Below are 14,477 nucleotides of genomic sequence, written 5' to 3' on the forward strand. Positions count from 1 at the left end.
TGGATTATTTACAATGAGACGTAGGGAACAACTAACAAAGGCACTAATATTTTAAAGTAGAATAGGAAAAGTCTCCAACACAATAAATTACTACAAAAATGAGTGTTGCGATACTGAATTCGAAAAGAAAAGAATAAATAATAAAAAAATTTGAACTTATTGATTAATTGTTTGCTGACGAAAAAGAAAAACTTACTAAATTCTTAACCCTCTCAACTTAAAACATAAATTTGCATTTTAGTTTAGAATAAAAAAAATACTCCCCTACCTGAGTATTACTTTTTGCACTCGTTTTAAAAAAATTACTTCTTCTCTCTTATAATATATGTCACACTTTCATTTTTAATTTGTTCCACAATTGATCTCACATTTCTGTTGGGGTCGTGTTGCCGCCGATCTCACACGCACGCGATCGAAAAATAAAACACACAAAGGTGTAACGTGGTTCGGTGATGAATCACCTACGTCCACGGAGAAGATGACCGGAATTTTATTGACGGAACTCTCAATACAAGAACTTCACACACACAATCTATCACTCTAAGCAAACGCTAGCTAGTGCAAGAATTCTCTTCCAATTGTGTGCGTAATCTGTGTTCTGCGTCTCTCTCTCTCTCTGATTACAATCGAGCTGTAAGTATATATGGGAGTCAAGAAGAAAAACAAACTAACTAATTTGTTTCTATAAACAGTTACAACCGCTAAACACCAACGGCTAGTTTCAGCTCGGCAGCTCAAACCGAGCTCAAGACCGCACTCCCTTCTCGGCGCTCAAACCGAGCTCAAGACCGCACTCCCTTCTCGGCTCAAAACCGAACTCCCTTCTCGGCTAGTTCTAGCTCAAAGCCGAGCTTCCTTCTTGATCCCTGCCCCGAGCTTCAACGGCTCTGTCACTTGACTGAATCAGTGAACTGCAAGGACACACCTTCACAAATCTCCACCTTGTCCTTGCAAGTCTCCATCAACATCTAAATTCCCTTCTCAAAACCTGTTTCATACCTCAGCACTCCACAACCTCAACCAACTTCAAACAATGCTTGAACTTTGAAGCCGGTAGAGATTTTGTCAACATATCTGATGCATTTTCTTCAGTAGGAACCTTTACCACATCAATCCTTCCATCCTGAATTTCATCTCTAATGAAGTTCCTCCTCACATCAATGTGCTTGGACCTCTCATGGAACATTTGATGTTTTGCTAAACATATAGCCGAGTTGCTGTCACAGTTAATCTTCACTGCTCCCAGCTTCATTCCTAAATCTTCCAAGATTCCTTGCAACCATTTCCCTTCCTTTGCAGCCTCAGTCAGAGAAATATACTCAGCTTCGGTTGTGGACAGTGCAACCACAGACTGCAAATTTGATTTCCAGCTAATTGCTGTGCCATATAGTGTGAAGATGTAACCACTCTGAGACTTTCTGTTGTCTAAGTTAGCCGCATAATCCGAGTCACAGAATCCTTCTAGGACTTCCCTCTCCTCAGACCAAACTCCACCACCAAACTTCAAGCCAACCATGACAGACCCTTTCAGGTATTTCAGAATCCACTTTAGTGCTGCCCAGTGATCCCTACCTGGATCAGCCATATATCTGCTTGCAACGCTTATGGCATGAGCCACATCCGGCCTTGTACATATCATCAAGTACATCACACTTCCCACTATATTTGCATAGGGTATCCTGCTCATCTCTTCTCTATCTTCAGCTGTCTTTGGCATCTGTTCTTTACTGAGTTTGAAGCAGCTAGCCAATGGAGTGGATACTGACTTTTCACTCTTTACCTGGTATTTTTCTACCACCTTTCTGATATAATCAGCCTGAACCAATTTCAGTTCTTTCTTTTTTCTGTTCCTGACAATATCCATACCCAAGATTCTCTTGGCTTCCCCAAGATCTTTCATATCAAATCTCTGCTTCAACTCATCCTTCACAGACAGCAGCTCACTCTTGCTTGATCCTGCCAGCAGAATATCATCCACATACAGCAGTAGATAGGCCAGTATTAGATTTCCACTTCTCTTGACATACACGCAGCTATCAAAACTGGATCTCTCAAATGCCATCAATTCCATCTGCTCATGAAACTTCTTGTTCCACTGCCGGCTGCTTTGCTTGAGCCCATATAGGCTTTTCTTTAACAGGCAAACTTTCTTTTCTTCTCCCGGCTTCTCAAAACCCTTAGGCTGCATCATATAGATCGTCTCCTCTAGATCTCCATGCAAAAATGCTGTCTTCACATCAAGTTGATGCAGCTCCCAGTTGAAATGAGCAGTCATGGCCAATAAGATCCGAATAGAAGTGTGCTTCACCACTGGAGAGAACACCTCTGTGTAGTCAATACCCTCTACTTGTGTGAATCCTCTAGCAACCAGCCTTGCCTTAAACCGTATACTTTCAACTTCCCCCACCTCTACTTTCTTCTTAAACAGCCATTTGCAACTGATCAGCTTCTGAGTCCCTGGATCAGTCACCAAAATCCAAGTCCCATTTCTCAGCAAGGACTCTATTTCTTCTTCCATGGCCTTGATCCATTTCTGACTTTCCTTGCAACTCATGGCTTCTTCATAGGTTGAGGGTTCTGAAAACATGAGTACTTCTGCTACACATAGAGCAAAGAAGCTCATGTCATAATCTGAGAATCTGCTAGGTAGGCCTGCATTTCTTCTTGGATTTCTTCTGGCCCCTTGAGCCGCAGCAGCTTGCTGCACTGGTGACTCCTGCTCACCTGTGTTCTGAGTATGTTGAGAACTAGTTGCTCCACCTTCTTCTTGATTTTCTGTGATCACAACATCCTCATCAGTGTCTGTTCCAGCAGATTCTCCACCAAACTCAAGGTTTTGCATATCAGAGCTACTGCCACCACCAGAGGGCTTCCCATCATCTTTAAATGGCATCTCCTCTTCATTGAATGTCACATCTCTGCTCACAATGATATTTCTGCCTTCTCTATCCAAATTCCACAATCTGTATCCTTTCACCCCATCTTGGTATCCCAACAACACACATTTCTTTGCCCTTGGCTCCAATTTACTCTGCTTAATGTGTGCATAAGCAGCACACCCAAACACCTTCAAGGCTGAGTAGTCACCTAGGCTTCCATACCATCTTTGATCTGGGGTCTCATTGGATATAGCAGATGATGGACACTTATTGATCAGATTAGCTGCAGTAGAGACAGCCTCTGCCCAGAATCTCTTTGGCATTCCAGAGTAGAATAGCATGCACCTCACCCTTTCTAGCAATGTCCTATTCATTCTTTCTGCCAGCCCGTTCTGTTGAGGATTTCTTGGCACGGTCCTATGCCTTCTTATCCCTTTCACTTTACAGAAACTATCAAACTCCGCAGACAGAAACTCCATGCCATTATCAGTCCTTAGATATTTAAGCACTGAGCCCTTTTCATTCTCATATCTAGCATGCCATTCTCTAAATTTTTCAAAAGCTTGGGACTTCTCTCTTAGAATGTAAATCCACACTTTTCTTGAGTAATCATCTATGATGGAGATGAAATACTTGCCTCCACCTATGGATTCAGTTTGGGATGGCCCCCACAAGTCACTGTGGGCATACACAAATGGGGCTGATGAAGTGTGTTTCCCACCAGAAAATGGCAGCTTCTTTGCCTTTCCTAGAATGCAAGATTCACATTTCTTTAGGCTGTCTGATGCACTTAACTTCATCACTCCTCGTTTGGCCAGCTCTCTTATGCCTTTCTCACCCACATGTCCAAGCCTGGCATGCCATAGATACAGGTCTTCTGTCTGGGCAAGATTCACAGCATCAACCACGGTTTCACCCAGCAAATAGTATAGGCTGTTCTTTCTCTGAGCCTCCATCACAATTCTGGTGCCTTTTGTTACTGTGAGGATCCCATCACCAGAGTTGAATCTGCACCCTTTTGACTCTAGCATTCCAAGAGATATTAAATTTCTCTTGATTTGAGGAATGAATCTGACTTCTGTGAGAGTCTTCATACTCCCATCCTTCATCCTCAATCTGATGTTCCCAATGCCCTTGACATTGCACACTTGATCATTTCCTAGCATCACTGATCCTTCCCAAGCTGATAATTCTTGGAACCAAGATTTGTGTGAGCAAATGTGGAAGGAGCAACCTGAATCCATGATCCAGCATTCCTCAATCTTGGCCCCTGAGTGGATATTCAAAGCTTCATTATCTTCAACATCCTGAGCCAGATCAGCAGTCTCTATGTTCCCAGCCTTTTCTCGCTCTTGTTTCTTCTTCCAAGCAAAGCAATGCTTCTTTAAATGGCCCGGTTTCTTACAGTAGTGACAGCTTCTCTTCTCCTTCCATACTCCACCTTCTTCCTTCTTCTGGAACTTCTTCTTGGAACCCTTTTTATTCTGATTATTTTTCACATGCAGACTCTCAGCTACTGGATCAGTTTGTTTGTTATCAGCCTTCTGAGATTCCTTCATCTTTAATGCAGAATGAATCTCTTCATAGGTGACCTTGGTTTCTCTTCCAAGAAGCACTGCATCCTTGAAGTGCTCATAACTTTTAGGCAGGGAATTGAGCAACATCAATGCCTTATCTTCATCTTTAATGACCTCATCGATATTCTCAAGATCATCTATGCATTTCCCAAACTCCTCAAGCTGTTCAGAAATGCTCTTTCCATCCGAAAACTTGAAAGCAAGAAGCCTTTGCTTCAAATGTAACCGGTTCGCCAGAGACTTGGTCATATACAATGACTCAAGTTTCCCCCATACTCCTGCAGCCGTCTCCTCCTTGGAAACTTCCCTTAGCACCCTGTCCGTGAGGTTCAAGATCAGGGTGCTATAAGCCTTATACTGCATATCTTGAAGCCTTTGCTTCTCCTTGTCATCAGTATCAGGTTTGCCTTCTTTAGCGTCACCTTCATTCTTCAAGATATCCCATAGGCCTTGCTGCATCAAGATGGCCTTCATCTTCAGTCTCCACAGCCCAAAATCGTTTCTCCCGGTGAACTTTTCCACCTCGAACTTGGCTGTAGACATTTCTCAAAACGAGCGGTGGGCAATCGCCAAGATCAGCTTATACAACGGAAACTCTAGACACGAACTCACCCAGAAACCAATCAATCGGCAAATCGTGGAAGTCTTCCCACAGACGGCGCCACTTGTTGGGGTCGTGTTGCCGCCGATCTCACACGCACGCGATCGAAAAATAAAACACACAAAGGTGTAACGTGGTTCGGTGATGAATCACCTACGTCCACGGAGAAGATGACCGGAATTTCATTGACGGAACTCTCAATACAAGAACTTCACACACACAATCTATCACTCTAAGCAAACGCTAGCTAGTGCAAGAATTCTCTTCCAATTGTGTGCGTAATCTGTGTTCTGTGTCTCTCTCTCTCTCTGATTACAATCGAGCTGTAAGTATATATGGGAGTCAAGAAGAAAAACAAACTAACTAATTTGTTTCTATAAACAGTTACAACCGCTAAACACCAACGGCTAGTTTCAGCTCGGCAGCTCAAACCGAGCTCAAGACCGCACTCCCTTCTCGGCGCTCAAACCGAGCTCAAGACCGCACTCCCTTCTCGGCTCAAAACCGAACTCCCTTCTCGGCTAGTTCTAGCTCAAAGCCGAGCTTCCTTCTTGATCCCTGCCCCGAGCTTCAACGGCTCTGTCACTTGACTGAATCAGTGAACTGCAAGGACACACCTTCACAATTTCCTTTTTCTAAAATAATTCTTCTCACATTAATATATGGTACTCCCTCCGTCCCATTACAAGTGATGAATTTCTTTTGGACACGAGAATTAAGAAAAAAAATATATTTTGAGTTAAAATGAAGAGAGTAAAGTATGAGAGATGAAAAAGTAAGAGAAATAAAAAGAGAATAAAGGAAGAAATCTATACATATATAAAAGTTGAGTTTTGAGGGCATTTTGGGAATTAAAAATTTTGGTTTGGGATTATAATGTGCCATTATAAATATTTAAATGAATATTAAAACTATATGATTAAAGGATCTCTAAATGTGTGATTAAGGTTAAAAACGCGTGACTAAAGGGCCTCTAAATTAATTTGCAGTTACATCATATGAAAGGTCAAAAAAATTTTGCGCTACCAATTATTTGTTTAAATAACTCCATAATAATTGGCATTAGGATAACTGCAAATAATTAAGATTGAGAAGAATGTCAAAAGGTATTACATTTTCTATTAATTTGGATTCCTTTAATCAAATGCATGTCTACATTGTGTATCATCGTCTCTCGATTAATGATTTTTAATTTAATATGTAGATTGTATTCTCTATGTTTATGATTTGATATATTTTTATATTGAAGATCTTCATATTTCTTTGCAATATCATGTAACCTATATTTTTGCAGCAACATGGCCTGCCGCAAGACAACGAAAGAAGAGATTAGAAGAGGAAAAGAGCAATATGTAAGTTCAACTAACATCATATCTTAACATTTTTTTTCTAACAAATCTGCACCACAATTGGAAACCAGAACATGTTGTTTGAACAAAATAGTACCTTTCGGGTGGAAGCGCTACTACTTCAGTTAGTGGCAGTGTTGGAGCAATAGAATTAACGTCAGTCTTCATTTGACGATCGTTTTGGAAAAATAGAATTAACATCGGTCTTGAAGTTTGCAGTGACAAAGGATTTGGAATTTGTAGAATAATATGAAAAGAGTATTTAGTGTACAGGTGGTGATGATGGTGGTGGCTAGAATTAATGTTTGTAAGTACTCCATATATACATTTTCATGTTTGATGGTACGAAAGTCCAAGATATTTCTATATTTTTTGTAAATAGTTTGGCCAATTAGAAAAATTACAATCCCATTCCTTCAATTTCTTACGCGTTGATACGTTTTTCTATTGCTATTACTTAATTGCATATGCTAAGTATATTAGAGTGTGAATAGTATTACTAATAATTTGTGAATTATTACTCTCGAGTGTATTGCCATTTGTTATAATTTTTTACTGAAATCTATTTTTAGTATTGGTTACTAATATTTTAAATATTTTATGTAAATATCTAGAAAATATATTTTTATGTTATTTTTATATGAAAGTCTTTCCTGACATAATGACATTTACCATATCCGCGAGTTATCAAAAATGATTCTCTTTGAAATACTGGTCTATATACGCGAGTTAAAAAAATGGATACTTATGGAAATGGATGCAACCAAATCGGCCACACAATCTTATGCATTAAATGCACAAAATGATAGCCATGTTGCGGTTGATGAAAGTTTTTTTAGCTGTAAATTACAGTTATAATATTAAACTGCCTTATTGAATTTTAATATTATATTTGTAATTATTAAATGAAAATAATATACAATGACATTCATGTAAATATAAAATGTTATTGTCTTTGCTCACCTTAATTTTTAAAATATATATGTAACTATTAGTTGCATTAGCACATCAATACACTTTGTATAGTAAAATTTAAATTCTATTAATGTATTGATATGTAAATGTTTATTATTCATAAAACAAACATAAGTATATTAATTTAGACTAACATCATATTAATAGCAATATGTGCGTTTTTTTTTTGCCAAATTCACGGATTAATTTAGACTTAACCCATATATAAAGGGGAGTTTTGGGGGCATTTATGGAATTATCATTTAAGCTTAAATATATAATTTAAATACTACAATCTAGACATTTAAGAATAAAAACTTTCTCACAAAGGTGCGTAGTGTGCCGCTACAAGCGGTCAAATTTAATTTAAAAAAAATGTGTTTTGTCTCTTCACTTCCACTTGAATAATTTGAAAGGTCACAAGATATAAAGGATATTTATTATTAATTTAATTTACAATAAATAATACTATACCATTGAGTTACTATCAAATCTTCTATAAATACCAATTCTATTAATCAAAAAAATACTATTTCAGTAAAGATGCTTTTGTCCGTCAAATCAGGTAGAGTATTATCTTTCTCTCCCAGCTATTTAATCTAATTTATGTTTTTAATTATGTTATTTTACTTTTGATGCTTATCTTATTTTAGTTTCTTATCTTTCCTTTTTATCACTGTATTTTATTTTATTCTATTCATTATATTATTGCAAACAATTAAAAAATATACGTGGGCAACTATTTTGCAAAATCTTCACTTATTTTTGCAGGTACACTTTTGCCTTGAAAAAACTTCAAAAGTAACCATTCTACACCAAGATATGAATCCACAAGCTGTTGGTTTGAAAAAATAGATATTATCATATGGGAAGACATAGTTTAGTTGGAGATTTGCGGCTATTCGGTTTTACCTTACTTAACTCGTAGAATTATCACATCACCGATTACTCAATATGCATGAGCAGACTGGTTTACCTCTCTTGCTTTCACTTTCTCAACAATCCAACAATCACATCATCTTTCCACAGTGCGACGAAAGTGTGGCCACACTATTCGCCCACGAGACCGGCCGACTAACAAGGACGGCTCCCGATCCCACCAGTGTACACAGCCTGATAGGGTTTGCGGCCCTACTCAGACCCTAATTCGTTTCACACAGCCCTATTTCTGAGATTATTGCTTCAATGGCCTTCCATTTCATTTTCCAAAATTTATTATACATTTATTCGTTACTCATTTCATACAAATACAATGGCGGAAATTATTGTCATTCATTTTCCAAAATTTGATAACATTTACGTAACGCTTAGTTTTTAATTTTTGGGAAATTAAAAGGTTTTAAATTTTTTAATAATAGGTGAAGAAAGTGAAAAAGTTTTGCGGAGTTATCTTCTATTTTTTGGACTATAAATATATGACATTTGGTAATTTATCCACTCACATTTTTTTTTCATCACATTTTTCACTCACTCCATATTTTCCAATACTCTTCATACTGTTTAACATGTAGTTATGATATTCTTTTTATTTTTTTCTATTATTAAAGTTTGTTTTAAAGTGATTAACAAAGTAAAATTGAACTGGGACGAAGGGAGAATTTTATTTATATTTGGCTCATTTGTTGGTCATGATGATTATATTTTAACGTTAAGGGTTTAGGATTAAGGTTTCAAGGTTTGAGTTTTTAGCGTATTAGGGTCACTATATTGCAATGTAATGAAGCTCGACTATGATAAAGTATAGTACTAATTTAAATGGATACAGAATACAACAAAGATTACACACAATTTTGTGACAATATTAGATTACACACAATTTTTATACTTCAAAATATAATTTTAAAACCGTTTTGAGGTTTGAAAAGCTATCGTCCAATTTTAAAACTTGCAATACCACCAATTTATTTTCTGAATCAAAACTTGATCTTGTGTTAATCAATTAACAATTTAAAACCGTATGATAAAAAAATATTTCGTCGTGCATCGCACGTGGGTTAAAACTAGTAGATAATAAAGTAAGAGATGGTTGAAGTTTTGTTTTTAGTTAAAAAATGAAATTGATCACTTGTGGCGAGACAACTCAAAATGAAAAGTATTTTATCTTCCTTTCTTTTTCCTTTTTCCTTTTTTTTCTTCTTTAGTTTCTTCTTCTTTCTTTTTTCTTCATTTTCTTCTTTCTTTTAGTATTTTATCTTCCTTTCTTCTTTCTTTTTTCTCCTTAGTTTATGTTTCCTCTTTTTTCTTTTCTCTTCTTTTTCTTCTTTCTTAATAGTGTTTTATACATACATCTAATTGCATTCATAATATAAATCAAGAACAAAATACCAAATTAAATTAATTATTTAAAGTAATTAAATCAATTGAATATTTTTTATTAAATTATTTTATACTCATTTTAGGGTTAAAACACCTAACTAAAAATATTCAACTCTTAATATCATTATGAATACAATTCAAAACTTTAAACTTTTATTAAGACTATATTGATTAGTTGTTAATTTAATATAAAATAATAATAATTATTATTATTATAACTATAATTATAATTAAGTATATTTAAATGATATTTAAAATATAAATTAATTACTAATTTATAACATCAATATAATAATATTAATATTGATTAATAATAATAGTATAAAGATTGAGGATAATGACAGAAGATATTATAATATCACTTTTGGTAGTAATTTTGTGTACGCCCAATATATCATTTATGACACAAATGAGAAAATATATTTGTTTAAATGACATTTTGGGGTGAAAATCACATCAGGTACCAAAAATGTGATTTATAGGTACAAAAACTGATATAAAATAAAGATCAGATACAATTTATGTGCGAAAGTGAAAGATCAGGTACCATTTATATAGTTCACTCTTTATTAAAAAGTCTTAACATGTAAACATGTACTCCCTGTCTCCCTCCATTTTAAGGAAGATGATCAATTTATTAGGCGGCATAAAATTTCATACAATTTTATTTTATGTGTTATGTGTTAAGTAGAGAAAGTAAAGTAAGAAATGAATAATAAAGTAGAGAAATATATTTTTATTTTTAGTAATGTACTATTTTGATTGAGACTAAAAAAAGAGTTATTTTGGATAGGACGGAGATGAGAACTAACAAAAGGCAGTAATATTTTAAAGTAGAATATTTGATCTTTGATTCTTTGTCGGTGGTTTATTAGTAAACAATCATTTTATGTGGATTGATAGAATTACACATATATAGATATAGTGAATGATGGACTTGCATTTTAATTTTCTTACGCTATTACATAAGTACTCACATTTCGGACATATAGAGGTTCAAGCATAGAGTGTTAAGTGGATAACGAACTGCACAACAACTGCTTCATAAATTTACTGATGGATCCGCGAATTTCTGATGGTGAAGAATGCTGGAAAATATAGATCACGACACAGAGAATTTACGTGGTTCGATTTACTGAAGTAAATCTACGTCCACGGGAAGAAAAGAGGGCAGAGTTGTATTGCTTGATCTGTTTTCTACAGCTTACAATACAGACTTGCTATATGATCTTTTATCTCTAGAGTTAGTAAATCCTGGTCTATCAGATCTAAGTTCTATTTATATATTGAACTGAGATCGTGGCTTGCATCACCACCCTAAGTCGTGGAGGTCATGGAGGTCATGAGATCCTGCATGGCCACTAACTAGGCAGTGGCTTACATCATCAGTAATTATGTCGTGGATGTCGTGGAGGTCGTGAGAGCCTGCATGGGTCCACCACTAGATAGATCGTGTAGTGGAGGTGGAAATCCTGCACGAGTCCACTATCTCCTAGTTCGGTCGAATACTGAGACCGAACTGCTGAATTATTGCCGAGCAGCTTTTGCCGATCTGAGAGTAGAGCTTGATGCCGACCTGAGAGCAGAGTTTGATTGGTTGGCTTTTACCGAGCTGTAGGCTGGGGCCGAACTCTTTGGTTGTGCCGAACTGAACTCTTTAGTCATACCGGACTGATACTCTTTAGTCATGCCGAACTGATACTCTTTCTTGGGCTTTAGGCTGATGGGCTTTACTGCTGTTGGGCTTGTTTAGTACGTACTCCATCACTACCCCCCCCGGAAAGCGAAGTGAATTACTTCGGCATTCTGGATAAAGGTACGGGGTAAGTTGATGTTTGTCCTCGGTCTTATGAAGTGAACTCTTCTTTGACCGGACTCGTTTTTGGTCTGATGAAATAAACATCTTTGACCGGACTCGTCTTTGGTCTGATGAAATAAACATCTTTGACCGGACTCGTCTTTGGTCTGATGAAATAAACATCTTTGACCGGACTCGTCTTTGGTCTGATGAAATAAACATCTTTGACCGGACTCGTCTTGTGTCCTAATTTGGCGAGTTTTATCGCTCGGATCGGACTTTCCGTTGTCCTAATTTGGGGATCGGACTTTCCCTTGTCCTAATTCGGCGAGTTTTATCGCGCGGATCGGACTTTCCCTTGTCCTAATTCAGGCAAGTTTTATCGCGAGAATCGGACTTTCGTTGCAGTTCGTTTCAGACGAAGTGCTTGATTCTTAAGCTGAATTGCGGTCTTGTATCCTCTTTAGAAGCTTTGACTCACAATCGTTGGCTTATTGCAGCTCGTTTCAGACGAACTGCTTGTTTAAGCTGAATTGTGGTCTTGTATCCTCGTTAGAAGCTTTGACTCACAATCGTTAGCTTGCAGCTCGTTTCAGACGAACTGCTTGTTTAAGCTGAATTGTGGTCTTGTATCCTCTTTAGAAGCTTTGACTCACACTCGTTAGCTTGCATATGTTCTAAGAAGGGGATCAGCCTTCGAAGAACAAGATACCTCAGTAACATTTGTAAGAGACGACACGCACAGAGACAGACAAAACACACAGACAAAACGCACATAGACAAAACGCACATAGACAAACAAAGACCAAGCAAACCAAAGAAAGCACATTGACCGAACAGGACTCAAGACTGACTGACCGGACTGTCTCTTACAAATGGAACTTCTTGAGGTTGGAAATGTGCCATGTTCGGGGTACCTGTTCTCCTGACATGTAAGCCAATTTGTAAGACCCTTTGCCGAGGACTTCTGACACCCGATACGGACCTTCCCATGTGGGTTCGAGCTTGCCCAGCTTTTCTGCTCGGCTTACTTCGTTGTTTCTCAAGACGAGATCTCCCACTTGAAATTGCAGCTTGTTCACCCTTTGGTTGTAATACCGGGCTACTTGCTCCTTGTACTTGGCTGCTTTTATGCATGCCAATTCTCTTCTTTCTTCGGCAAGATCTAGCTCGGCTCTCAGTCCGTCGTCATTCATTTCTGCTGAGAAATTTAGAGTTCGGGGACTGGGTATGCCGATCTCCACCGGAATCACGGCTTCAGTGCCGTACACAAGACTGTACGGAGTTTCACCATTGGAGGTTGTGGGTGTAGTTCGGTAGGACCATAGGACTTGAGGGAGATTTTCTACCCATTGTCCTTTGGCTTGTTCTAACCGAGCTTTTAACCCTTTCACCAGGATACGATTTGTTACCTCCGTTTGTCCGTTTGCTTGTGGATGAGAGACCGAAGTGAACCGCTGTTGAATATTCAGCTCTTGGCACCAATTCTTGAACGTCTTGTCGGTGAACTGAGTCCCGTTATCCGAGATGAGGATGTGGGGTATGCCAAATCGGCACACTATGTTCTTCCAGACGAAATCCAATGCCTTCGAGCTCGTTATCGTAGCTAATGGTTCAGCTTCCACCCACTTCGTAAAGTAGTCCACGGCAACGATAAGGAATTTCATTTGCCGAGGAGCTTGAGGAAGTGGTCCCACTATGTCTATGCCCCATTGCATGAAAGGCCAAGGGCTTTGCATAGTGTATAGATCGGTCTGCGGCATCTTTGGGACATTTGCATGAATTTGGCACTTCGTACACTTCTTGACGAGCTGCACTGCCTCTTGTACCATGGTTGGCCAATAATATCCCCATCTCAGAACTTTTTTAGCTAAAGCTCTGGCTCCGATGTGGCTACCGCACGATCCTTCATGAACTTCTCTGAGGATGTAGTCCGTCTCTTCTGGTCCTACGCACCGCAATAACGGCTGGAGGTAAGACTTTCTAAAGAGGACTCCTTCATGAAGTTCGTACCGAAGTGCTCGGCACGTGATCTTCCGAGCTTCTCTCTTATCCTCGGGCAATTGTCCTTGATCCAGATACTGCAAGATCGGCGTCATCCAGTTCGGCGAGCTGGATACTGAATGTACCTCGGCTTCATCAATGCTTCGATGCATTAATTCTTCCGCCTTTGAGCTCGGATCTGAGGCCAACTTACTTAAGGTATCTGCTCGGCTATTTTCCGCTCTGGGAATGCGGATTATCCGAAAATAGGAGAAACTTCGGCTGATGCTTTGCGCTTTGTCCAAATACTTCTTCATTCTCTCGTCACGAGCTTCACTTGTACCCAACATGTGATTTACTATGACTTGTGAATCACAATGGACTTTGAGAGATTTGACGAGCAGACTTTGCGCTAACTGGAGTCCGGCAAGGAGGGCTTCGTATTCGGCTTCGTTATTAGTGGTTGGGAATGAGAACCGAAGTGAATAGGTTACCTCGTGTCCATCGGGAGCGATAAGCAGAATACCAGCTCCACTTCCCGTTTTATTCGAAGCTCCATCTACGAATCCGCTCCAGCAGTCCGGCGGCTCTACTTCGGATTCCAAGGGCTGTGCTAGTTCGGTATTGGCAGAATTCTTCTGTTCGGCAATAACAGGAATTGCTTGATCGAACTTGGCCTCTGCAAGAAAATCTGCCAAGGCTTGTCCCTTGATGGCTTTCCGAGGTAGGTACTCGATTGAGTGTTCTCCCAGCTCTATGGCCCATTTGGCGATTCTGCCTGATGCTTCTGGCTTGGTCAAAACTTGCCGAAGAGGCAGATCGGTTAAGACGCATACCTTGTGAGCATAGAAGTATGGCCGCAGTCTCCTTGCTGCATTTACTAACGCCAGAGCAATTTTTTCCAGAGGTTGATACCTTGTTTCTGGACCTCTTAATGCTCGGCTTGTAAAGTAGATGGGAAACTGCTTTAGGCCTTCTTCTCGTACAAGCACCGCGCTAATGGTTTGATCGGATGCCGCT

This window comes from Salvia splendens, chromosome 6 (genome assembly GCF_004379255.2).
Source record: "Salvia splendens isolate huo1 chromosome 6, SspV2, whole genome shotgun sequence".
Classification (NCBI taxonomy): Eukaryota; Viridiplantae; Streptophyta; class Magnoliopsida; order Lamiales; family Lamiaceae; genus Salvia; species Salvia splendens.